We start from the raw sequence: 27,330 nt of genomic DNA, 5'->3' as shown, positions 1-27,330 counted from the left end.
ATTGTAGTTTCGGGGCCAGCTTCCCAGGGAGCCAGGAGGAGGAGCCATGACGACAGAGGCCCAGTGTCCTGACGCCTTAAATGGCATGCAACTCCGGTTTTTAAATGTGATTTTTTTTTCTTTTTGCATTTATTTACTTACATAGAGGGGTGCATGTCACAGCTTGTGTATTGGGGAAGTCAGAAGACAACCTGTGGGATTCGGGTCTCTCTACCATGTTGTGTGCAGAGATTGGAACTGAGGCAGTCAGGCCCAGCAGAAGTCATTTTCACCCGCTGAGCCATCACACAGGGCCAAACTCCCGTTTCCTTAATTAGGATTTTGGGTTTTGTTTGTTTTAAGACTGATTTATTTATTATACAGCTTTCTGCCTGCATGTGCACCTGCGCACCAGAAAAGGGCACTAGATCTCACTATAGATGCTTGTGAGCCACCATTTGGTTGTTGGGAATTGAATTCAGGACCTTTGGAAAAACAACCATTTGTTCGTATCCTCTGAAACATTCTCTAGCGCTGGGTTTAGGTTTTTATTGGTCATTATCTTCATGCACATGGTTTCCCATGTAACTTTGTGGAGGCTCTTGCAGAGGAGCAAGGTTTAAACCTTTTAAAGAGAGAGACAGGGGTTTCACTCCTCTGTACGGAAACAATTATATGTAAGATAGATGTCACAGTTATCAGACCCTTCTGAGGGTGGTGATCAGTCAAGACAGTATTCATCAGAGAGTTCAGAGCTCCTTAAAATTTGCTTTCCTGGGAAGCCCATCACCACGGGCAACTTTTGAAGGTCTGAGCACCCCACAACCTGGAAGTTGCTGGAAATAGAGAATATGGGCCTTCCTAACCATCTGCAATGAGTGAAGTGAGGCATGGATGGCCTGGTAACCTGAAGGCATACTCTGCCAGTTCGTAGGAAGTAGGTAGAAAAGCCAGGAGTATGTGCACAGGCTTGGAAGGCCAGCACTTGGGGCTGATGGAAAAGCTGAGGAAGACATGTGATTGACTGTCCTAGCAAAGCTCTCATGAAAGCCTTTCCTCCCACAGCTTGCTTCCCAAAGCCTTGCCTTATCTCAAAAAAAAAAAAAAAAAAAAAAAAAAAAAAAAAAAGAAAAAAAAGAAAAGAACCATGACCAAGTTACAGGTAAGTCATATTGCTTCCCCGACTCCCCCCAGCATCAGGTGTTGAAAACAGGACCCCTGCATGCTAGGCAAGCCTGGTACAGCTGAGCCACACTGAACTACATGACAGCATGAGGGATGTGGCTGAGAAGATAGGTTTGGTTGGAGGACATGTGCTCAAAGCACATGTGAATGTGTAAAACAGTGAATACATTTTGAGATAGAGGAAGGGGAGCAGAGAGAGGGCTCTACTCTTTCTGGGAATCTGTAGAGACAGGCAGAACCCTGGTGCTCATTGGTAGATATCCTAGCCTACTGGGCAAGTTCCAGGCTACTGGAAGACCCTGATTTAAAAACAAAAACAAGAAAAGGTGGCCAGCACATGAGGAAGGACAGCATAGGTTGTTCTCTAGCCTCTACATGTATGCACACCCTCATGTACCTAAGTATATTACATGCATGTATACATGTGTACACACATGCACAGAACACTGCTCACCCTCCTTTCCTGAATTTAACATCCTAAGCATTCATATCCTGAATAACCAGGGAGGGGTCTAGCTGCCACCATCTGCTCAGCTTCTGGGACTGACCCATCTCAGGTGATGAAGGAATGAAGGAAAGACAGACACACAGACACATGTACAGACAAGCTGGGATGAGATGAGCCCTGTGCTCTAATGGAGACACACCAACAGCCTGGAAACTCAGTGCACTTATTATACTCCACTGAGCACCCTGGAGGCATGATTCAGTAAATTGCAAAAGGGTATATTTGACATGGTGCTCAGCCAAGTTCTTGAGCTGCCCAGTATAATCAGTTCCAAGGAGTAAATGCTTGTTTTACTAATAACAGTGGCAATTTTCCCAGTTAATTGTAGGCAGTATGTATCTCCATACAATTAATCAGTTTGGTAAGTGATTAAAAATACAGTTTTTCTGAAATTTTCACTTGTAGCCTTTATGGAACACTGTGTTCCCAGGAATGGCATAATACAGAAAACGATGAAAGCGTTGAACATATATTTGCTGCTTAGCACATCTCAAACAGTGTCCTAGGTCCTTTCTGTGGTCTAATTTAATCCCTTCAGGAACACTGTAATGTAGGTACTGTTATAAAAATATAGAAACTGAGGCCCTGAGAAGTTACCCAAGCTCATCAGGCCAGAGCCTTGAAGTTTGAACCAAGATTTCCAGAGTCTGTGCTCATACCCATGATCCTGAATGCCTCTGCTGTTGGCTGAAGTGTGTTCTGAGAATACAGAGTGAGAGCTGCATGTTTGTTCCAGAAGGTTCCTGAAGGCCTGTGTCTTAGATAGGGTTTCTTTTTCCTTTCTTCCCTTCCTCACACCCCAAGACAGAGTTTCCCTGTGTAGCCCCAGCTGTCCTGGAACTTAGCCTGTAGACCAGGCTGATCACAGACTCAGAGATCTTCTTTCTCTGCCTCCTGAATCCTTAGATTAAAGATGTGTACACCACAATAGCCTGCCTTAGTTTGGATTTCTGTTGAAGTAACAAAACACTATGAGGAGGAAAGAGTTTATTTGGCTTATCCTTCCACATTGCTATTCATCACCGAAGGACATTAGGACAGGAACTCAGAGCCTTTCTGTCATGGTGTTTCGTCCCAGTAATAGAATCCCTAACAAAGATAATAGGCACTCTGTAAACAGTTGCTCAGGTCCTTCTGGCATTGGGTATGAAACTGAGGTGACATGTGTTTGCTGTCACAGGAGGCAGTGACATTCAGGGATGTGGCCATGGTCTTCAGTGAGGAGGAGCTGGAGCTGCTGGATGCTGCCCAGAGGAAGCTACTGGATGCTGCCCAAATTTTTTCCTACTTCTGGCTTTGTGGCATCACTGTGCTGTGATGCTGGAGAACTTCAAGAACCTTCTGTTAGTGGGTGAGGATGGCTCCCTGTGTCCCTTGGTAAAGTCAAGAGCTCACATTTGGTATCTTAGTTGTACTCCACTGCTTTCCTTTTAGGTTCATTTATTTTGCATTTTATGTATATTTGAGTGTTTTGTCTGCATGTTTGTGCATCATATGCATTTGTGGTGGCCACAGAGGTGAGAAAAGGGCATCAGACCCCATAGACCTGGAGTAACAGATGGTTGTGAGCCAGCAGGCATGCAGGTGCTGCACACCCAACCTAGGTCCTCAGGAAGAGCAGCCAGTGTTTGAACTGCTGAACCATCTCTCCAGTGCTTTATTTAAAAAAAAAACTGCATTTTACACATGCATGCTGTGCTTTAAAATAATTTTTAAACATTTCTTTATGAGTGTGACTATGTACATGCACTCATACATGCTGAGTGCATGTTTGTATATTTGTGTGTGTGTGTGTGTGTGTGTGTGTGCCATGACCATGGTGAATCTTATAATGGAAAGCACTTAATTAGGGCTTGTTTACTGTTTCTGAACTTTAGTCCATTTTCATCATGGTTGGGAGCATGGCAGTGTTCAGCAGGACATGGTAGCAGGGAGTTCTACATCGGGATCTAAAGGCAGCAGGAAGAGAGAGAGCCACCCCACCCGGCTTGAGTATTTGAAACTGCAAAGTCCAAGCCCAGTGACACACTTCCTCCAACAAGGCCTCATCTCCTGATTCCTGTTAAGTGTTGACACTCCCTGTGGACCAAGCATTCAAACACACGAACCTGTGGGGCCCATTGCCATTCAAACCACCACATTCAACTCCTTAGTCCCTACATGCTTGTAGCTAGATCAGAATGCAACTTGCATTTCGTCCAACCACAAAAGTCCCCACAGTCTATCACAGTGTCAACCCTGTTTAAAAGTCCAAAGCTCAAACCCTCATCTTAGACTCATGCAATCTCTTAACTATAATCCCCTGAAATATCAAAATAAAAAAGCACATAGCATAACCCAACATATAATGACAGAGTATACTGTTCTAAAAGGGAGGGAAGGAAGCACAGTGAGGGAATACTGAACCAAAACCAGGAGATCAAACTCCAAACTCTGCATCTCCACGTCTGGTGTCAAAGTGCTGTTCGGATCTCCAACTCCTTTTTAGCTTAGTGGACTGTAACACACTTATTTCTCCTGGGCTGGTTCCACTCTCTATTAGCAGCTTTTCGGGCCAGGTATCCCATGCCACTGACATCTCTAATCTCTTGGGATCTACAAGGGAATCCAGGCTTTAGCTTCACAGCTTCACACAATAGCCTCTATGGTCCTCCATGCAGGAATGCCCCTGACTCAAGCCTGGCCTCAGTGGCTTTCCTCAGCTGCAGGGAGTTTCCACATCCTCTTTCTGTGTCCTTGACCAGACAGCTAAGTACAGCCACCAGATGACCCAGCACTGCTTCTGCTCTTGTGTGGGTGCTTCCTTCCCCTACAACCTTAGATTCCCATTGTGCCGCTCTCTGCCTCAGATAGTTGACCTATTTCACCCAGTAAAATCAAGCTATTTTTAGTTTTTTGTTTTGTTGTAAAGTCTTGCAGGCTTTCCCAGAAATTTTGGTCCTCCTGCCTCAGCTTCCCAAGCACTAGGGTGACAGGCTTCATCTACTTGTGCCTGACAGGTACCCCATCTTTCTAGGGTCTCACCCTCCATTTCTGTCGACATCCATTTTTTCCTACTTCTGGCTTTGTGGCTCAGCTGCTGTCTCTTGCTTGTCTCTGGCCAGAATGCTCTTCTCTGGTGGACTGCCATACCCCCTCCCGCCCCATGCATTCCTTTAACTCAGGAGTCCTAACAGGTCATCCTCTGAGGGACGGCTTTACATGTGTCTCATGCTCACTCTCCACATCCTGCCCTTGCCTTTGCAGGTGTCTCAGCACCTGCAGGCACGTTACTGCAGATTTCGTTTTGGTCATGGCTACAGACACTAAAATCCAGGCGTCTGTACACTGTGAGCAAAGGCTTCATAAAGTCCATGGCCCTTGTGCAGCTGCAACGACTTCTATACCCAGAATGCTTCTGTGTTTCTCACAAAGAGCATCTCTCTCCTGACACAAAACCCTGTTTGCCTACCTCCTTCTCCCACCGCCATTAACCATTCCTACTGTGTCATGCAAGCTACCAAGCTACATCTTAGGATCAATGGACCTTCTACTTCAGTTGTTTCTGTTTTCAGCTTCAGAAGTTATTCAGTTTACCTTTGATGCTCCCAGGACTGATCGTTTATTCTCGGGTCATTTTTCATTTCCTTGGGGACCTGTCAGATAGCGTTGCAACCTTTGTTCTTTTAGGACATCTGCTGCCTTAGCTTGGCAGCTGAGGTCTCCCTTGATTTTGAACCCCTACCCCCCTTTTTTGTGAGGCTGGTGATCTTAGTTTGTAGAGCAGGAATTTTAAGGAGACCCACTTGCTCAGGCCATTGCATTCTTTCTTTTTCCCAGAATAGCCCTTCCCTAATCAGCAGGCATGTTTTGAGTCTCACCATCTAAACATTTTAGCTCTCTTCTGTTTCCAAGCAAGCTTGTGTGCTGAAGTCATTCCAATTTCCTTCTACATGTGTGTGCTCACTAACACAGTGGCTTCCTCGATCTGGACATTGGCTTCTGGGCCTTTGCTGTTCCAAGCAATCCCTGTATGCCTCGTCTCTTTCCCTCTGGCTCCATCGCTCCTTGCACCATCTCATCATACTCTCTCACCTTAGCTCTGAGTCAGGTGAACCAGATGTTCTTCATGTCACCTGCAGACAAGTTAGGACCAGACAGGTCTGGTTTTCTCTGCTTGCTCCAGTCCCAGGGAGGAGTCAGACCCGTGTGTACTTCACCCCACACCATCCCTCAAATAAAAATGCCCAGATGCTGAAAAGTGCTTCCTTCCCAATATCCATGTGCACAGCTTCACACAAGCGCAGCAAAACAGGTACTCAGCAGTGGCTAAAGTTGTCTGTGAGCCTTACCTCCTTCAGTCACCCAAGATTTCCCACCACAGTCAAACATGGGTTGCTCTTGTGTATGCTCTCTCCTTGTTGTAGATCTTTGTTCCTCAGAGCACTTGGAAGTTCATCTTTGATGCTGGTCTCTAGTTAGTGTTTCCAGAGAGAAAAATGAGGATACAGACCCTCAATGTCCGCATCCTTGCTGATACCACTAGTCTATTCTCTATTCTTTCAGGAGGACAGAGTCCAAACAAGATGGAGACTTTTCATGCAACAAGATTAAAGTGCCCTTCCCTGGGGTGGCCTCCATGCTTGCCAATGACGCTGGGCAGTGCTCTAGAAGCTGTCTTAAACACCCAAGGAATGGTGTCTCACTTCCGAGAGCACTGCCACTGCCACTGAGAATGATGGCTGTCTTGAGAGTCTGACAAGCGACCATTTCAGCAGAACTAAAAATCAGGAATTTCTGTCTGGGAGTTCTTGGAGTAAAACATATCTTAGGGAGAGACAGAACCATCAGAAATGCTATCCACAGACTCTAGTGAAAAAAAAAAGCCACAATTGTTTGGTCAGGGTGTTGGCATTCTGAGTTGCATTTTCCAACACGATAATAATATACTGCATCAAAGAGACAAAGCCCACAGCAGCAGTGACTGTGGTAAAGTCATCATTCCCACGTCACCCCTCCCCCAACATCATGTGTGCAAGAACAGAAAGCCTACTAGTGCATCAAGGACCACAAATCCTTAATTGACAGCCACAGTTTGGAACTCCATCATCAGGTCATCTTAGGAAAGGAGTCTCCTGTACCTCATACACAAGAGGATACCAGGCATCGCTCCAGTGTCCCCATTCAACAAAGTGCTCATCCAGTGAAAGAGCACTACTGGTGTCACCAGTATGACAAGGGTTTCACTAAGAGCTTAATATCTTCAGACTCACCAGAGAGTGCACATGAGCGAGAAGTCCTACTGGTAAAACACAGTGGAAAAATGGTTTCTGCCACAGACCGGCCCAGTCGGGCTCCCGTCGTCCGCGGGAGAACAAGGCTTTAGACAGGAAGACACGGTTTCGGCGAAGAATTGACAGAGACACCTTGATGGTTTTGACTCTGTTGCAACTTTACTGAAATTAAGCTAGTATTTTTATAATGATTTCACAAAAGGCACCTTAAAATTGGCATACTTCCCAGAACATTTAGACTTTTACCAAGAATACAAAGTTTACATTTTAACTCAAAATGCAATCAAACATAAAGCAGTACCCACGAATAATCTTGGCCTAAAAACTTTTTGGTCAGAGCAAACAAAGGAAAAGAAACCTCAAATATAGTTTCATTATTGCTAACCAATGAAGAAGAAAGTCAGGAGCTAAGTCAGATGCCTGCCAAAGTCCCTCTCTATATCAAAATCTAACTACACCTTTGTTAACCCTCCTCTCATATGTCCTGCCCAAGATTTATGATCTTCCTTAGGAACAAGGTACTGAAGGGAGGGGGAAACTCCCGCCAGCTGCACCTCTCATGCTATTATTTCTTAAAAAGGAGCCTACTATTATTTTACTATTCTTAATGCCTATTAATACTAAATCTAATTCATTACTTTCCTTAAACTTATTTTTATTAAAGCCTTTAACAATCTACTAATAATAAATGTCTTTATAAAGTTAGTTGTGCTGTTTCAGGTGTCACAGAGAAAGATCAAAGAATTCATTATTCCAGCCCCAGAGCCACAACTGAAGAAGCGTAGAAATCTCAGAACATGTCTCTTTTCCAAGTGGGATGAGTTTGCCAGGGACCTTCCAAGGGACGTATTTCTGAGGAAATCATATCCCCTGCCCTGTAGCTTATGCTACTATGGCGACACTGGCGTGTGGCAGTTTCCACTGAAGCTGGAATCTCAACATCCCACTGTCACATGCACACTGAGAGAAACCCTACTAGTGTGCAGTGTGTAGAAAGGGCTTCATAAAATAGGAATAACTCCAGAACCATGACAGAATTCACACAGGAGACAAGCTATATAAGTCTGGAAACTGGCAAAGGCTTTAGTTCTAGCATGAAACTTTGCACCCACCAGAGAGTCCACACTGGGGAGAGACCATTCAAGTGTGAGGAGTGTGGGAAGGGTCTCAGTCAGGCCTCATCCTTCCAGAGGCAACAGAGGGTCCACACAGGAGAGAAACCCTATACATGCCAGCAGTGTGTGAAAGGCTTCTGTCAGGCCTCAAACTTCCACAGGCACCAGCACACAGGAGAGAAACCGTACACATGTGAGCAGTATGAGAAAGACTTCAGTCAGAGAGCACATCTTGTCTACCGCCAGAGGGTCCACACTTCAGGGAAGATCTAGGTTTGTTCTGCTGTCAGGTGGGCTCCATGCTGCTGATTGTTAAATGCTCCCCCTAAACCCAGAGGCTTCGGGAGACTTCACAAGGAACTGTATTTTGTTTTGTTTATGTGTTTGCCTTCAACTCATTCTCCTACTGGATTCATTATGCAAAGGGAAGATAGTATTTTACAATGGATCTTCTTATCACACAAACACAATTTAAAAAATTAAAGACTTATATAGACATGGTTTCTGATTTAGTTATAAAAGGGAGAATTAGTCATTGTTAGGAACAGACCCAATAGAAATCATGCCTCACACTAATGCTGAGATTATGATATGAGTAATCAATGAAGACTGGCAAAGAGCTTGTAGAAACTGTTTGGGGACAATTAACAACAAATATTGTATAAGCAAGTGACTTCAGTTTATAAAAAGAAGTAATTGGATTCTTCCCCACATAGTAAAAAAAAGAACACCAATTCCTAAAGTTCTTACATTTTATACTAATGAAAATAAGCCTGTAATGGCTGGGTATAAGTCAGAAAAAATAAGCAAGGTAATTGAAAGCTCATATTATTTAGTTAAAATATCAGAGTTGTATGTCATTCTTATGGTTTCATTAGATTTTTATCTTTTTTTTTTTTTTTTTTTTTTGGAGACAGGGTTTCTCTGTGAAGCCTTGGCTGTCCTGACCTTGCTTTGTAGACTAGGCTGGCCTAAAACTCAGAGAGATCCTCCTGCTTCTGTCTCCCTGAATGCTGGGATTATAGGCCTTTTCCACTATGGCCAGCTTGAATATCTTAATTCAGTTATTGACTCTCAATATGCATAAAAAGCTGTTTTGCATATAGAAACTGCTGAACTTAGTGATTCAAAATTAACTTCACTGTTTCTTTAAATATAACAAGTAATAACTGATAGATATCATCTATTGTACATAACACATATCAGCTCCCTTACAGGTCTAACAGGCCCTCTAACACATAGTGATGATGAAATTGATCAGCTATTGATAGGAAATGTGCTAGAAGCTTCAGAATTTCATAAGAAGCACCATGTTAATAGCAAAGGTTTAGAAAGGGATTTTTTTTTTCTGTCACTTGAGAACAAACCAAGGAAATTATAAGAAAACTCCTATTTGTTCTTTGTATAACCATACTCTATTACCTGCATTTCTAGTTAAATGAAACATTTTTTGCATATCATAATATAAGCCATATTACAGCTATGCCAAACAATCCTTCACTACAAATAGCTGTAAAGAAATCTAATCATACTTTAAAAGATATGTTTAACAAACAGAAAGGGGCAGCAAAGTCTATAGATTAAGTAGTTTTATTAACAAAACCACGGCTATACCTTCTATTATGATTGGGATACCAAAGTCTCTCATGTTTTTTAGTACAGTAGAGAGTTGTTATTTAAAGTTATATCCCCATTGCCATCCCTCTGTAGCATTAACAGGAAGCCATATGAGTGGAGGGTGTCGTAACAATGAGGAGGTGTTGCCATAATTAGGATCCCAGCAGGGGAGAGGGTATAGTTTACCTCAGAGCAGTTGAGAGTAGATCAACTGTATGAGAACCATAACAGGAAAAAAAGGGTGGCTGGACACAGGCATGCCCTGTGTAGTTAAGGTTAAGACAAGGCCCCCAGTGTGTCCTGTTGAGAGAGTGGAAGCCCTCCTTGAAAAGTTGTGAGTTGTTTTCTTCACAGTGGAGACATAAAAATTAGCTCCCTACATCACCACAAAAGGTCTGGAAAGCACCAAGCATATCCAGGTGGCCAATCTTGGTCATGCATTGGATCCCACAGGAAATAAGGGGAGTATTCTGAAGGACTGTCCCCAGAAGGCTGTAAGGGAGGCTAACTGAAGAGGATGGGGAAGTGGGTAGACACTTGAATTGTGGGATCCATTCAGAGCCCAAACTCTGCAGAGATTGCAATCATCAGATAAATACCAGATTTCTGGGTAAGCTATCATGATGGGAGTCAGGGAAACTTTTAGGCATTTTACAGACAAGGTGCCATTAATGCTGGCCATGGATCCATTCCTAAATGGGTGGTCTTTTGATGCGGGAAATGTGTAGATTCCCTCTCCTCGGTGCTGAATGTCTACCCAATTGGAGAAATCTTCTGTAATAATTTTGGCCAGGGAGACAAAATTAAAGACACAGGCATCTTTCTGGAGGCAAAACCCAACCAAACTGGGCTCTGGATGAAAGAAGCCATAAAAGTGAGAAGTCATAGATGAATTAACTGGAGGGGGGATTAGAGTTTTACGTATATGCAGGTTTATTGGAAGTGGCAGGGGAGGGGGAGAGAAATGCATAGAGGGGAGAGAAAGGGGAGATACAGAGAGTGTAGAGCAGGAGAGAGAGAGAGAAAGGGAGAGAGAGAAACCAAAATGTTTAGATTATTTAGTGAATGGCCTCTGGGAGAGAGAAAGCCCCGTGAGCTAGAAAATTCAGGGTGAAGGGTATGCAAGCCACACCCTGTAGCAGGTATGGAACAAAGGATGGCTGAAGCCAAACAATCTACATTAGGATTGTCACTGTAGGTAGTTGTTAATGAGCGTCCCAGGAGACTCGCATCAAAAACAGGAAGGGCTCTAACTATGGCCAACAAACAAAGGCTAAGCCTGGGCCTGAGAATCTACAGTAATAATGGCACACATAAGCAGAAATAGGGTATAAAGTCCTGTCTTTGTCCCCTCTGGGGATATATTTTTGGCCTGAGTCAACTAAGGCTTTAAGGGCTCTCAAGTTATGGGGGGAGCCAGTGTAGATCATCTGTGCCAGTAATGCCTCAGCCTCTGGGTCCTCCTCTTGGTCTCCAAGGATCTTGCATCCCCAGAGAGGTGTTATCCCTCTGGACCAGATCTTCTTCTCCCTTGTTCAGCTGGGGATTGATTGTCCATCGTCTTTGTCAGTCTCTCCATTTTTCATGTATGGCTTGATAGTTCAGACAGGTACCTAAATAGGTTTCTCTGCATCTTTTGGAAAAACACAAGCAAAACATTGACCTGCTATAGACATAAGGCTATTGTAGAATTCAAATGCTGATTTATGTACCACCCCCCACCCACATATCTGGTTGCAATCCTTGTTTTGGGAATATTCTGTCTCAAGTTCTGTGAACACTGCTCCCAAATTATCCCCTGATATGCCAATAAAGCAGCTTACAGCAGATCACTGAGCAGGGCAGAGAATAGGGCTACACTTTCTGCCAGCCAGGGGAGGAAGAATTAAAGGAGGAAGTAGGGGATTCAGTGATGGGAGAAGTCCAAGAGACATCAGGAGAAGGGACTGTTGCTGGCAAAGTGACAAAGTGCAAGTATCTCTGGGATATATACTGGGAGGAAACCAGATTAGCTTAGAAGGTTAAGAATAATGTAGTAACTACTCAATTATTATGAAGTGAAGCTAATTATTAAACAAATCTAAAAGAGTCTCAGTTATTTGTAGGGTAGGTGGGTTAAGACAGAAACTGAGAAACAAAGTTTTATAAAAATAGCTGTAACAACCTGTTGTCAGCAGGGGGCAGGACACCTCCACTGATTATCTATAGGGTCTCACCAGACGACTATCAGCAATGGTGTAGCTCAAGGAAGCACATCTGCATAGTGCTTATAAGCGAAGGCTAATACAGATTTGTCAAAAATTTAAAAAAACTAATGTAATATGGCTGATATTAGTTTTTCTTGTGGCATGTATAAGTCCACATAAATAACATCCATCTGCCAAAGAGAGTTAGGGTGCAGTCCTGGGCTGTAAAAGACCTAGTGGTCTACAGGAGTCACAGCTGAGAACTAAATGTTTGCAGGTAATTTTTGTTAAATCCAAAAACAATGTGTGGAGGAATAATGCAAAGATAGATAGATAGATAGATAGATAGATAGATAGATAGATAGATAGATAGATAGATAGATATAAGGGCAGACACAGCTTGATCTGCCCATGCTTTTCCTTCAGAAATTACCTTGGGAGGTTTTGATGGGTGCAGATTTGTTGAATATAAAAAGGAACAGATTTTTGCTCAATTAGCATCTGGAGCTGAGTCACAGCCATAAACAGGGGGCGTCTGTTGGTTTGAGTGTGGCATTAGGCAAGGATTTTACTACATTAGTAGCATACCAACTATCACTCCCAGAGGAGTGTCATGATGGCCAGCAGTTCACGGAACTGAAGTAATCCCTCAAAGAATTGGGTGTAGAGTTGTGGTTTGTTTCCTGTTAAATGTAAAGCATAGCCAAATTTTGTTTTGGTTGCATCCGTGAATCCGGAAGCTGCATCCAGAATGGAGGTGGAACTGAGAAACCTAAAATGTAGATTTGACATTTGTGGCAAAATAGACAAAACCTTGTTCTTTGGGTAATGGTCATCAATCTGACCATGGAACATCAATGGAAAAGTTTGTGCTGCAGGATTAGAGGAGAGATTCCAAGCTAATAGTTCCTGGGATATGGGAAGTACAATTTGATCTGGGTCTTTTCCTAATATTAACTGTGAATTTTGAGAGCCAACATAAATTTACCATCTATGAATGGGGTAATTATTGGGGCAGAGGAATATGCTAAATGTATCAGTTTTTCTGAGCCTGAGGTTGGTACATAGCCCCAGAAGTTAACACAGGCATTGCGATAACAGGTCCCCAGAGCTCTTTATTTGAATTTTATCTATGTAGCATAGTCTGGTTTAAGCCTGCATTGACTATTTTTACACTTTTTTGAGCCTTTTCTGTGACAGTCAGGAGTTCCTCAGGTCTTTTTGCACCTCACGAAAGGGTCAATTGGTCAATGGTAATGGGAAGGTAAGGCTGTACCCAAGCAAAGTTTCCCAAAAAGGTTTGCACAGATGATGAATTTGGCTGAGTTGGTATTCAAGTTGCACCGTTGTGGCCTTATCGTATTGTTATTTATGTAAATGTTGGGGGTAGGTCTGGTGCTATATGATTCTGATGTTAATTGCTTCCCCCCCAGCCTGCTTGCTACAAGCAAACACTCCTGTACCCCATGTTGTAAACTTTGCCTCTGTTTAAAGAATAAATTGCCAGCACAGCTGGGAAAGGTGGATGGGGAGGTGTGGCCAAGGTTCTTGGGCTTTTGGCGGGGGGGGGGGGAGGAGGAGAGGATCACAGGAAGAAGAGAGGTGGAGGAGAAAGAAGAAATAGAGGCGCCATGGGTAAGCATGAAAAGAAGTACATGACAGGCATAGATGGAGGAAGGGGCCCATATGAAGAATAAACAAGTATTTATGGAACTATGGTTAGGAGGGATAGGAGGTAGCCTAGGATGGGGCTGGGAAGTAAGGTTGTTTAGAGGGATAAAATCTGGGCCCTGTTCCAGGTAATATAAGGCCATTATAAAATATACCTAGTGTCTGTGTCTTTTATTGATTGTGATAGTGGGTTAGATATACCACTGTAATAATTATAGGGCTAATAATAAACATTATTAAACCATACCATTAAATTAACAGCAACATATAAGGCTCCTGACTTTGTACTACTTCAGCAGCTCTTTGTAGTACTTTGTCAAGTAGTACTTTTGTAATTTTTTGTAAGCAAATTTTTTTAAGATTTATTTATTTATTGTCTATATAGTGTTCTGTCTGCACGCCAGAAGAGGGCACTATAGATGGTTGTGAGCCACCATGTAGTTGCTGGGAATTGAATTCCGGACCTCTGGAAGAGCAGCCAATGCTCTTAACCTCTGAGCCACCTCTCCAGCCTTTGTAAACAAATTTTTTAAATGGCCTGCATTAAGATGTTCAGTTAGAATGTTGTCCATGTAAAGGACAATGTAACAGTCTTTAGCTATTGGTATTGATGCCTGCGACACATAATCTTGACAAATTGTTGGACTATTTTTCATTCACTGTGAGAGTGGGGATATTTCTACATTCAGTACCTATTACTCTCAGCCAGAACTGAAAAGGTGAATCTGCTTGTCACCGTGGTGCAAGAGGATGCACAAAAGGTAGTCCTTTATGTCAACAGTTATTTTATAATAATTTCTGGGAATGGCTGAGATAGCAGGGAGGCTGGGCTGAGTAGCCCCCAAGGCCTGGATGGATGTGTTAATTGCTCTTAAATCATGGAGAAATATTAATTTGTCTGACTTTTTAAATTTATAACAAAAACTGGAGAATTCAAGGGGATAGTATATGATTCAATATGTCCCATCCCTTATTCTTTAACTCAATTTTGTAATGCCTGATACTTTTCTCCACCCCAGTGATTGGCCACTGATCTACCCAAATTGAGGTGTCGGAGTTACAGGATAGTATTAAGAGGAAGTGGAGCGCCTTACTATCAGTAGACATTAGAATGGGGGTAGCCTTTCATTCCAAGTTTTTCATGTACTATGCAATACTCCTAAAAGGCTTTCTTACCATTGGTGACCACTACACCCATCTCCTTTAAAAGATCCCTTCCCCTTAAGTTACTGGGGAGGTCTAGCAATGGTAGGAAATTAATTGCCCTTGAATTGCCTTCACTGTCTTCCTATATCACCAGCTGCCCACACCCTTGAATGTTGGTCAGAACAGTCTCGATGCCACATACTAAAATTCTTCTCCTCTGAAGCCTTCTTGGACCAGGTCCCCACAGTTCAAATCACCCTCAGTACCACTGCTTTCCATGCTACTAGTATGGCCCATTAAGCCCTGCCTGAAGCATTTCACTGCTTTCCAAAGTCTCCAAATCCACATTCCTCAAAACAAAAGCCTGGTCAAGCCTACCACAGCAATACCCCAGTCCCTAGTACCAATTTCTGTCTTAGTTTGGCTTTATTGCTCTGAAGAGACACCATGACCAAGACAACTTTTATAAGAAAATATTGAATTGGGGATAGCTTACAGTTCCAGAGGTTCAGTCCATTATCACCATGGCAAGAAGCATGGCAGCCTGCAGGCAGACAGGGTGGTAGAGAAAGAGCTGAGAAGGGCACTGTCCTCTGCAGGCAGCCAGGAAGAGGTTCTCATCAGCACTGAGTGGTCTGAACATAGGAGACCTCAAAGCCTACCCCAATAGTGGCACACTTCCTCCAACAAGGCCATACCTCCTAATTGTGTTACTTTCCATGGGCCAATCATTCAAGAACATGAGTCTATCGTAGCCAAACTTATTCAAACCACCACAGTAATCAAACTGTAATAAATTTTCATCCATACATATGAAAGGATGGCATGATAAGTCCTGAGGACTTAGTAGCCAACAAGATTTATTAGCTATGCAGAACTGAAGGTCTGGCTGTAGACATTTTTATGTCCCAGTCTCAGAGCTGTTCCCTTGCAGAGGGATCAGCAATATGTTACCTGTTTTTTGTCCTCTTGATTTCTTTCATGTCTGTAGCCAAGATCTTCAGGGGGTCTCCCCCGGTCAAATTTTATTTTTATATATTTTGATAGAATCCATTTTTTTCTCTTGCTGTTGAAACAGAAACAAAACCTTTCCCCAGTGAAAATACATTTCCTGTCTTTTGTTCTGATGCTAGGACATTAATATGCACAGGCTTAGTTCAGTTTTTTTCCCCTAAAACCCAATATCTCTCAACAGCTGTTGTTTTTTATTAATAGCACTTAAAAAAATAAAGTTAATAGAAGATTACATAATCTATGTCTAGGAGTCTTTATCTAGCATCTATGTCTAGCATCTCTTTTAAAGTATGATTAGGTCTGTATACTTTCCATGAAGGATTGTATGGTACACCCATAACATGCTCCATATTATGATATGCAAAAAATGCTTTATTTTCCTAGAGACATATACTGGCACACTGTCATTTTTAATTTGTACAGTAAGTCCCATAATTGGGGGCTCAGTGGTTAAGAGCACTGACAGCTCTTCCAGAGGATCAGAATTCAGTTCCCAGCACCCACATGGCATCTCAGAACTGTCTGTAACTCCTGTTCCAGGGGAACTGACACTCTCACTCAGACATGCAGGCAAAACACCAATGTACATAAAATAAAAATAAATACATTAAAAAGAGAAGTTCAAAGTCCCATAATTGCCCAAGAAATGTCTAATTACAGAGTCATGGTTGTAGAACTTAAAGCAGTTGCCCGCTGAAATACCGAATGTGTCCATGGTATGGTGGACATATTTGAATTTTTCAAACTGAAAGGAAACATACCCATTTACCAAATTTTATTTCCTTGGGTAAACTTCTGGGTTACTCCCTGCAAATAGTGGGGTTTGGCTATATAAAGAACTAGTAAGACATTTTCTTATAATTTCTTTGGATTGTTGTCAAGAAAGGAAACTTTCCCCCTTTTAAACCTTTGCTGTTAACATGGTGTTCCTTATGAAATTCTGAAGCTTCTAGCATATTTCCTGTCAATAACTGATCAATTTCATGATTACCATGTGCTAAATAAAGGATGTGGTATACCTGTTTGGGATCTGACATGTTTTATATACAATGGATGATTTGTATTTCTGATCACTTGTTGTAGTTGAAAAGTTAATTTCAAATTATCCTGAATAAGTTCAGCAGTTTCTACATGCAAAACAACTTTAAGCATATTGAGGATAACTCTGATATTCAGTAAAACATAAATATTGTAAGAATGGCAAACAACTCTGATTTTTGAACTGAAGAATGTGGGTTTTGAGTTACTTTGCTTATTTTTTCTGACTTATACCCAGCCATTCCTGACTTACTTTCATCAGTATAAACTTTAAGTGCTTCAGAAACTGGTGTTCTCACTAGATGGAGGGAAATACAATTAACTCTTTATAAACTGAACTCACTTATTCTTATGATACTTGTTAATTGTCCCCAAACAGTTTCTACAAGCTCTTTGCCAGTCTTCATTGATCACTCATTTCATAATCTCAGCATTAGTGTGAGGCACGATTTCTGTTGGGTCTGTTCCTGACAATGAATAATTCTTTCTTTTATAACTAAATCAGAAATCATGTCTATATCAGTCTTTAATTTTTTTTATTTTGTTTGTATAAGAAGATCCATTCTTTTTTGCTTGTATGCTAAGAAGTTCCATACTAAAATATTATCTTCCTTTTGCATAATGAGTCCAGTAGGAGAATGAGTTGAGGGCAAACACATAAACAAAACAAAATACAGTCCCCTGTGAAGTCTCCCGAAGCCTCTGGGTTTAGGGGGAGCATTTAACAATCAGCAGCATGGAGCCCACCTGACAGCAGAACAAACCTAGATCTTCCCTGAAGTGTGGACCCTCTGGTGGTAGACAAGATGTGCTCTCTGACTGAAGCCCTTAGAGCAGATGCTGCAGATATAAGGTCTCTCCCCATTGTGGACCCTCTCGTGAGTATGGTGAGGCCTGACAGAAGCCTTTCACACACTGCTGGCATGTGTAGGGTTTCCCTGGTGTGTGTGGAAGGAAGAGGCCTGACTGAAGCCTTTCTCACAGTGCTCACATATGTACGGTTTCTCTCCTGTGTGGACCCTATGGTACCTGTGGAAGTTTGAAGCATGGCTGAAGCCCTTCCCACACTGCTGACATGTATAGGGTTTCTATCCTGTGTGATCTCTCCGGTGAGTACTAAGTGCCTTGCTCCACCTGAATTCCTTCCCACAGTCCTCACACTTTAATGGCTTGTCTCCAGTGTGAATTCTCTGATGGACTTTGAGACGGTACCTCAGGCTGAAGGTTTTCCCACGTGTGTTGCATTTGTAGGGCTTCTGGGAGGGGGAGCAGTGTATGGTGTATGGTGGGACTGGAGATGCGAGGCCTGACTGAACTGTATCTGGCACACATTGCATGTGAATGTTTTCTCACTGGTATGGACTCTCTGGTTAGTCTGCAGTTTTGGCATGACAGAAGCCTTTCCCACAATCCTCGCATTTATAGGGCTTCTCTCCTGTGTGAACACTCTGGTGACTGTGAAGGCTCAAGTTCCAGGTAAAGCGCTTCCCACACACATGACATCTTTATGGTTTTTCCCCAGTGTAGGCTTGAAAACTCGAGCTCTAACTGAAGCATTTCCCACACACATTACAGTGAAATGGCCACTCTCCTGTATGGACCACTTGGTGGCTTTTTAAGATTGATACTAAACTGAAACTCTTCCTGCATGTTTCACACTTATATGGCTTCTCTCCTGTGTGGACATGCTGATGGATGTTAAGGGTAAAACTCAAGCTGAAGCACTTCCCACGCTTATATGGTTTTTCCCCAGTGTAGGCTCTCTGGTGTGTACAAAGGCTTGAGCTACAACTAAAGCCTTTGCCACACTCTCCACATTTATATGGCTTCTCACCTGTATGAGTTATCTCGGAGAGTTTTGCCCACATTGTGAAGCCCTTCCCACACATATCACAACCTATAAGGTTTCCCTCCAGTTTGCACTCGGCAGCGGTTGATTTTGAGATCTGAGCAGCAGCTGAAGCCTTTCCCACATGTGTTGCACCAGTAGGGCTTCTCGCCCGTGTGCACTCTTTGGTTTGCACACTGAAACCTTTGCCACACTTATGACCTCACTGAAAACTTTGCCACACTTATGACCTCAGTAGCACCCTTTTCCTGGATGAGCACTTTGTTAAATGGGGACACTAGAGTGATGCCTGGTATCCTCTTGTATACGAGGTACAGGGGACTCCTTTTCTAAGATGAGCTGCTGATGGCGTTCTCAGTTGTGGCTGTCAATGAAGGATTTGCGATCCTTGCTGCACTTGTAGACCTTCTGTTCTGTGCACACATGATGTTGACTGAGGAGTGATGTAGGAAAGATGACTTTACCACTCCTGTGGGCTTTGTCTCTTTGAAGCAGTACATTTTTATCATGATGTGAAATGAAACTCAGAATGTCAAGACAAGGAGGCAACAGCAGTGGCTTGTTTTTCAACGGAGACTGTGGACACTGTTTCTGATGGTTACATCTCTTGCTAAGATGTGTTTTACTCCAAGAATTCTGATCAAGACTGTGTGAGCATCAACCCAATGGAGCTCAGCCATATTTCCAATTGACGCTGCTAGCTTAAAGGTAAAAGTGGTTTCCTGGATGTCATAATAATTCAACTACCATGATCAAACCCTTTGGAGCATAATTAAAGCAATTATGTTCCCTTTTTCCTCATGTAAAATCTCAGCTAGGGTGACAATTCTAATCTGCAAAAGTATCAGAATCCCAGTTTCTTTCCATCTTGTTGCTCTGGCAATTGTAGAGCTGGCCTCATCTACTCTGTCAAAGGTGTCTCAGTATATCAGCATTGCAGCAAGTAGGAAAGATGATGTGGACACGATCCTCCCCTCTAAAGGTATCACCTGGAAGTTACATGGATATTTGTCATTCAAATTCCACTGACCAATACAAGTGTAAGAAAGGCACGGAAGTGTTAATCCTATTCTAGGAAGGTTGTGATGAGCTCAGAATCAGAGCTATGTTACTCTGAGAGGGAGAAAGTGACAAAATATTTCTAGGTTCTTCTGGAGAAATTAGATCTTCTTGAAGAAGATAGAGGGGTATCATACATAAAGTAGGAAAGCTGCAGGTTTATGAGGGAAGAGACTATGATCAGGCCCCAACATCCCGTGAGACCAAACATCATTCAGCACTGCTCCTAACTCTGACAGAAAACCTCTGCCCCCAGTCTTAGAGGTTGCAATACCTAGAAGTTTCTGTTGCATCTACAAAAATCAGTTCTACATTTGCAGATGAGGAAACTGAATCTTAAGTGTTTCATCACCTATCTTCTGGCCTTTGGCCTTAATCCATTAAAAGTGAAAAACTACATTGGAATCCGATACTTTCAGCTCTTGCTCAGTAGGATAAAAACAAACCATCAGTGAGAGATGTTATCTAGTGTCCTCTGTGTGAAAGGTGCAGATACAGATCATGAGGGTCTTTTAACTAATACCACAAGCTCAGGATGTGTGGGTCATAAAATACGACAACAGAGGAGTTATGGGGCCAGGTTTTTTTCATTGTGTGCAACATCATCAGTTCCACAGCCTCTGAGGTTCCCTATGTTAGAAGACTGTTGAAGTTCACATGAACTCAGGTTACTGGGGAAAAAATTCTCAGAGGAGGCAAAAATGGTTTCTGAAGGATATGGTTAACAGGATTCCTAAGCCAGCAATAGTTAGTTGTTCAAACCAAGGACACTTTTTAAAATGAAGATCCAAAATCACTAAACAGACCTTATCAGATTCGCAATATGCATAAGCCAATATTGGGCAAGCTCAGAGTTATAGACACTCAGCTAACCTTAAGAGTGGGCATCTTCCAGGCCAGATGCAGATTGTACCAGAACACTAATGGTCCTAGATGACCCTCAGGTCAAGATTAAACATGTCTGGCAGCATCAGAAGGGCAGAGGCCAGGGCGGGGATTACCATGCTCCTTGACAATAATTAAAAATAGCAGTCTGTAAAGCAACTACTGATAGTAAGCAAACTCATCAGAAACTCAACTCAAACTAGCTTGAGCAAAAAAGAAAAGGGGGGAGGAATCTGGATAACATAATTAAACCACCCAAAATTTAGAGATGCAGCTCGAATTGAAGACAACTTGAATATCTAAGATTCAAATTTTACATATTTAGAGATTCAAATATCTTCAAGACTTTCTTTCTATGTACCTACATCTTCATCAGTTCAGGCTCATATACCAAAGTGCCACAGACTTGGTGGTATCTACAACAAGCATTAATTTTCCCACTGCTCCAGAGGCTGGGAAAGTGATAGCATGTTTGGTTCTTGATAAGGGCCCTATGCCCACCTTGCAGATGGGTGCAGATTTATGCCTGCTTACTCCTAAATGTCCTGTGGGAAAAATTCAGTCTGAACTTGCCATTATGGTGGCTAGAGTGAAACCACTAGCGAAAGCTGGCCTGCCCTTTCCAATGGTGGTGATGGAACGGGGGAGGATTCTGCCCAATGCCACTTGACAAATCCCCTCTGGCCTTTTTTAGTGGAAAGTACTTGCCCTTAACATTAAGGAGTGACATCACCTGGTGTAGCTTGCCTCCTCTTTCCTGTGCAATTGCACCAACACTTTTCACTTCAACCCACCCTTCTCAATGTGCCTATGAATGGGAATTCCTTTCTTAGGATCCAGTCCCCTGATTCTGGAGCAGGCTATGCCTTAGCAATCCCAGACAGGCCTGTCAGTGTCTGTGGAAAGGATGTCCTAGGGAAATTTCTAGAAACACTGCTAGCAAGCCCCTTCTAACTTTTCAGCTTCCCCTTCCACAAACTTCTCAGCAGTATGTGTAGCCAGGCCAGGGTGATTTCCTGATGTCTGAGGCCTGGTGACAATACTCAGGAAAAACTCTGTCTGTCAGAGTAATGACTCCTCAGATTAGGTAGTCTCTGATTCAGGAGTGCCAAGCTAGGTTGTTTATCAATAGTAACCAACTTTCTCAGTCACAGGTTGGGAAATGTCCATCCATCAGGTCTTAGGGTTGCTCAGGGACTTGAGAGAATCTAGACATCAGCTCTGCCTTGAAGTCTCCAGAAGGTGCAGGGCTGGCTCCAATAAAGCAGTGGAGCAAGTTGGAACCATCTCTCTGTGATCTTCTTTGTATGGTCTTGAGCAAGGGCTCTTATGTGATACAGATGAGGCTGGTACACAGGCTACAGTGACAGACAGAAAGACCCGCTGTTGCCATCACAGCATCTTGACACTAAGGGCTGACTGTCTCAGCTGTGTTCTTCCAGAGGCCAAACAAAAACCTGAAATTTAGGTTCAAGGTGTGAGGGTCAGGGAGGTAAATCATAGGTTTTGAATTGCGGCAGGCCTGGCCTCCTCCCCTAAGGCCTCATTATTCTTGTATCTAATTTTCTTCTCCAAGAATGTAGATGAAGGTGAGGGTCAACTTTGGGAAGTCACTGGCCTCAGACCTGGATCTTAAGCCTGGATCTTTGTCTTAGGCCTGTCCTGTCCTCAACTATACTGTCAGGATCATCCCCACCCACTATAATCCACAAGGACTCACCGCTTGTCCACTGCTGAGATGTCAGATTCTATTTTACAAACTCATCTGTTAGTATAATGTTTTTTGGAATGTATACAATTTACCGTTGTTCATTCAAATGCTGATTTCTCTACCCTTCTATTTGGTTTCAATCCAAATATTGCATTGTGGTGCTTATTCTAAGCATCACTTGTCTCAAGTTTTGTAAACATGCCATCCTTTGTTCTCTATATTGTCAGTTAAACCAACCCCAATGCTGTGTCACAGAGAGGATAGAGTGGGACATCCTGGTCTGAGGGGTGGGAGGAGGCAGAGAAGAAGCAGGAGAGAAGAGTGGAGAATCCTCAGGAGAGGTCTTGGAACCACGTGGAGTAGATGGACCAGACCCAAGATATGACTAAAAGCAAGTTTAATGGGTGAAATCTGAATGGTAGTAAGCTATGTGGGCTTAGAGGTTTAGGATGGAATAACTACTGCCCAGCACTGTGCTCTGGGTTAATTAAATAAATCCTAGTCTCTGTGTGGTGATTTGGGTATACAGCTGGTTTAGGAATAACTGCTGCTTAATGAAAAGATAAATCAATAGTAAATATTAAATAACCAACAACACCCATCAGCTTGGATGTAAGCCTTTGGCCTCCCACAAAGTAAGTAGCTGTTCTCTGCTTGCCATTCTCACTGGCTGCACCTCCACCTTTCCATGAGCTATAGGATGTGACTAATTCCCACTCAGCAGCACTTGTACTCATGCTCCTGAAGTAACAGAAGGCTTCTGAGCAAGGTTCCCTAAGTGGGATATTTGTGGAGTGGGGAGTTCAAGATACCTCACCATACTGTTGTGGTCTCAAGCTAGTCCCAACATATAGAAATAGATCTTGACACAGGCCAAGCTGATCTCATCTACAATCTTGACTGCTAGCAGATGGGCAGAAGGCCTTGTTCACTATGAAAACAGGAGTGCCTTCTGCAACGTCACAAGGCTAGTCTACAAGAAGCTCCTTTCTATTCATACCTAGTACCTAGGGCAATGCTGACTTCAAGCACTGCTGTTGCTCTCCGGATTCAGTTCCACACAAAGGAAGAAACATTCCCTAACTGTATACATATTCCCAGAGGGTGGGATACTCTGACCAAAAAGATAAAGTAATACAAGGGGCCAGTCTACTAATTCATGTGCATCTTTATAATATCATACTGTTATTTTGCTTCATTCATTTACTATCCCAGGAGGCTTCAGACATACCATCTTCCTGCTTAGGCTTCCCAATGCTGAATTTAAAAGTATGTACTACCACATTGGGCTGATATTACACATATTTATATCTTCTCTATTATTACAATACTTGATGGCAAAAAAGAAAAGGAAATGCAAAATCGTAAACAGAAAGAAAGACCCTCATCAAGTGATTTGTAGGGGTGGAGAGATAGCTCCATAGTTAAAAGATCTTGCTGTTCTTACAGAGGACTCAGGTTCAGTTCCCAGCACCCAAACGAGATGGCTCACAGCCCTGTAACTGTAGTTCCAGGCATCTACAGTCACCTGCATGCATATGGTATACATACAGACAAGCCAGCACATACACTTACACATAAACAACAATTTTAAATGATGGTGATGCTTGTCTGAAATCCCAGTACTCGGGAGGGTGAAGCAGGGCTATCACCTTGGGCTGTAGAGTGAGGCTGACAAAAAAAAAAAAAAAAAAAAAAAAAAAAAAAAAAAGGTCAGCATCACATTGTCTAGGGTATCTTGCTTTTCATTACGAGACCATCTGTCACCATTTTAAAAACTGTCTTTTGTTGGCTGCCTTTTCTTCTACTGACTGGATGCTCATATTTGTAATGACCTGTTCTCTGGAAGAGTGTATTCTGGCTTGGCTGAGGAATGCCCAGACAGTTTACCACCTCACTTAGTGTTTTGTCCTTGGAGTCAGTTTCATTTTTCTTGGCAGAAGCCCCCTCTGGCAGGACCCATTTAAGGTACAATTTTTCTTGCTAACAAATTCTCTTCATCTACTTCCCCAACACAAATAACCTTCATCCATTTGGAGCCTGAATCTTCCAGGAGCTAGCAACAACCTTCATCCTAGCCGTATAGAACCAAGCCCCAGGCTCTCGGCCTCTCACCAACCATCTGCCCCAGCAGAGTAGGCACCATTGTTGACGTTTCCCAGATTTAGAAACCAATTAGTTTCCTATGAGGAGAGCCCCAGCCAGGAGGCTGGAGAGGCTGCCATCTCATCATGTTGTCACACATCAAGGAAGATGGGTATTTAGGTGAAGGTCTGGTGATATAGGACAGCATTAAGAGAAGCCAGATGTGAGTGTGCACCCTACCGCTTTCACATATTAGCTTTGAGAACTAGGCAAATTACTGAGCCTCTGAGCCTGAGTTTCCTCATATTCATGAAAATAATTCTTACCCTCTAGGATCTTGGTAGAAACTAACTAAGGTAATGACTTTCTTACTCAGATCACACCCTGTCCCATGCACTCACCCACAGGAAGCAATTTTCTGTCCAATTGTTCTGTCATATCTACTGTCTCCTAGGAAGTACCAATGAGTAAAAGGGAATGATAATAAACAAACAAACAAATGAAAAGCCAAAACAAAAACAAAGCTAACAGAATATAACAAAAGATACTTATATATTTACTTATATATTTACTGCCTTGAATAATGACTAGATTTCATGAGCACAAATACTTTTAAATTTAAAGTCAGTGCTGTTTTCACTACTTAAGACTGCTTCTCTTTCGACATCACAGAGATATTGTTGTTTTCCACAACATATGTTTAATAAAACAATGCTAGCAGGGAGTGATGGCACACGCCTTTAATCCTAGTACTTGGGAGGAGGATCTCTGTGTGATCTAGGCCAGCCTGTTGTACACAGCAAGTCAAGAACAGCTGGGGCTTCACAGAAAAACCCTGTCTCGAAAAAAAAATCCCCCCCCCAAAAAAAAAGAAAGAGAGAGAGAGAAAGAAAGAAGGAAAGAAAGAGAACAATGATATATGCTTGAGTAGGAGGCAGGAGCTGCTGATAAGCAACATAAAGACAATGGCAGAAAAAGACATGAGAGGCATATGATGCCAATGAGTGAAAGTACTCAACTAGCATGAATGAGTCCTGGGCTCAATCCCCACCACTGCAGAAAAAAGAAAGAAAGAAAGAAAGAAAGAAAGAAGGAAGGAAGGAAGGAAGGAAGGAAGGAAGGAAGGAAGGAAGGAAAGAAAAAAAGAAAGAAAGAACGAAAGAAAGAAAGAAAGAAAGAAAGAAAGAAAGAAAGAAAGAAAATGACACATTTTAAAGATGTCATGAGTTTACAGATGAAATTATAACACATCAATTATCTGACCTTTGTTCCAGAGAGAAAATGCATGGTATGAAAGCAACCACTTGGCAGCACTCAGATCCCCAGGTTCACCTTGGTGTCTCTCCCTACACAAAGGATGGAAATCAAGTTGAAGAAAATGCCAGAAGATGAGCATGCTAAACCCAGGGCCACTTACTCAGGTCATGAAAACAACAAGGAAAACTAAATAAACAAACAAACAAAAAACGTTGCTATGTCATCAATGCCATCTGAGTTACAGTCCAGGTATTGAGGGGCCTTGGATACCTTCACAGCCTTGAATCATCAAGCTTTCTCTTCTCAGTTCAGTGACTGGAACCCAGGCCCTGGCACAGTCTAAACAATCATTCCTCCACCAACCTCCACCCAGCCCTCTATTGCCATCTCAGCACTCCAGCAAGCACATCAGCTGCATTTTGTGCCTGTCTGTGTGAAGGGAGCTTATATTTCCTTTAAGATAGGACCTGCTTAGACTCTTTAAAGTTTAAAATCTGACCAGTTAGCCAGGAACGGGAAACGTGATTTAAAATCTAAGTATTATCTACCAGTTCTTCCTGGCCCGTTTCACTCTAAGGAGGCAGCTATCAGCTGCTGGAGTGTGTATTAGTTTTCTATTAGCATGACAAAACAACATGACCAAGGCAACTTATAAAAGAAAGCATTTAATCTAGAGGGTTAGAGTCCATGACCATCATATTGGAGAGCATAGTAGCAGGCAGGTAGGCATGGTGGGTCCTCCGGAAGATTAGCCAGTGCTCTTAAATGCTAAGCCATCCATTGCTCCAGCCCTGGCCCCCCCACACCTTCTTCCCCCCTCTGACAAGGTCTCACTCTACAGCTCTGACTGAACTTGAATTCTCTATGTAGAGTAAACTAGCTTTGAACTCACAGAGATCTGCCTGCCTCTGTTCCCTAGGTGCTGAGATTAAAGATGTGTATCACCACAATTGCCACAGTGGTTTATTCTTAAGGACCGCTCAATTTTCCCCTATTTTATTTTGTTTTGTAAGAATCCGCATGATTTTCTTTTTATGCATTTCAGCAAGTAGTTCCAGATGCCACTCTACGGGAGTATCTCATGTTCTGAACAACAAGAGGCTAGTTCATTTACAGGCCCATCAAGCTACAGACCAGGTTAGCCTTGCAGGTTAATAACATAAGATCCCTACTTTATGTTCAAAGTCATCTGATTTAGGTGAGTAGTGATCCAAGTAAGTCAAACAAAGGTCCCTGTACAACAGCTGGGGATGTGTAGTAACAAGGAGAAGGACATTTTCTAGTAGATTTGAGAGGGCAGACAGGGCAGACAAGAGATTGAGAGAGATGAGGGCCAGTAACAAAATATTTCTGACCATTGTGTGTGGGTCAGTTCTGTAATGCACTGACATTTCCTCATGGTCCAGGTCTAAATGCATGCTCTTTCTGCTGGAGATGCAGCCCACCTTCCTGTTCTAAAATTCTTTAATGAGCACTTGTGTGTGCACATGTGCAGCACACTCATGCATACACACATGCAGAGGGGTATATGGAAGCAATAGTGAGAGATGGAGCACAGGTACAACAGTGGAAAAAACTCACGTGCAGCAAACAAACAAACAAACAAAAAACAAATGCTGAGCATCATGTTTGTGAGGACTCATTCAGTGCATTAACTGATGTCACGAGGCCAGATGAGTGTGCTACTGTGTCAAGACAGGCTGGGTGCAAATAGGCTTAAAGGAGGTAGTGCTCTACATAGTAGGAACACTG

The 27,330-nt window shown here is 42.7% G+C and overlaps 1 long non-coding RNA gene across 1 annotated transcript; it reads left to right on the top strand.

Annotated features, from left to right (window-relative positions):
• The first annotated feature begins 29 nt into the window (after positions 1-29).
• On the top strand, positions 30-26,213 carry LOC110566183 (uncharacterized). Its single transcript, XR_009588365.1, has 4 exons — positions 30-106; positions 1,045-1,141; positions 2,853-3,023; positions 25,596-26,213. It is a non-coding gene; the product is annotated as an uncharacterized LOC110566183 (long non-coding RNA).
• Positions 26,214-27,330: the final 1,117 nt, after the last annotated feature.

Source organism: Meriones unguiculatus, chromosome X (genome assembly GCF_030254825.1).
Source record: "Meriones unguiculatus strain TT.TT164.6M chromosome X, Bangor_MerUng_6.1, whole genome shotgun sequence".
Lineage (NCBI taxonomy): Eukaryota > Metazoa > Chordata > Mammalia > Rodentia > Muridae > Meriones > Meriones unguiculatus.
Note: the sequence above shows the minus strand (reverse complement) of the source record. Positions and strands in the feature narration are given on the sequence as shown.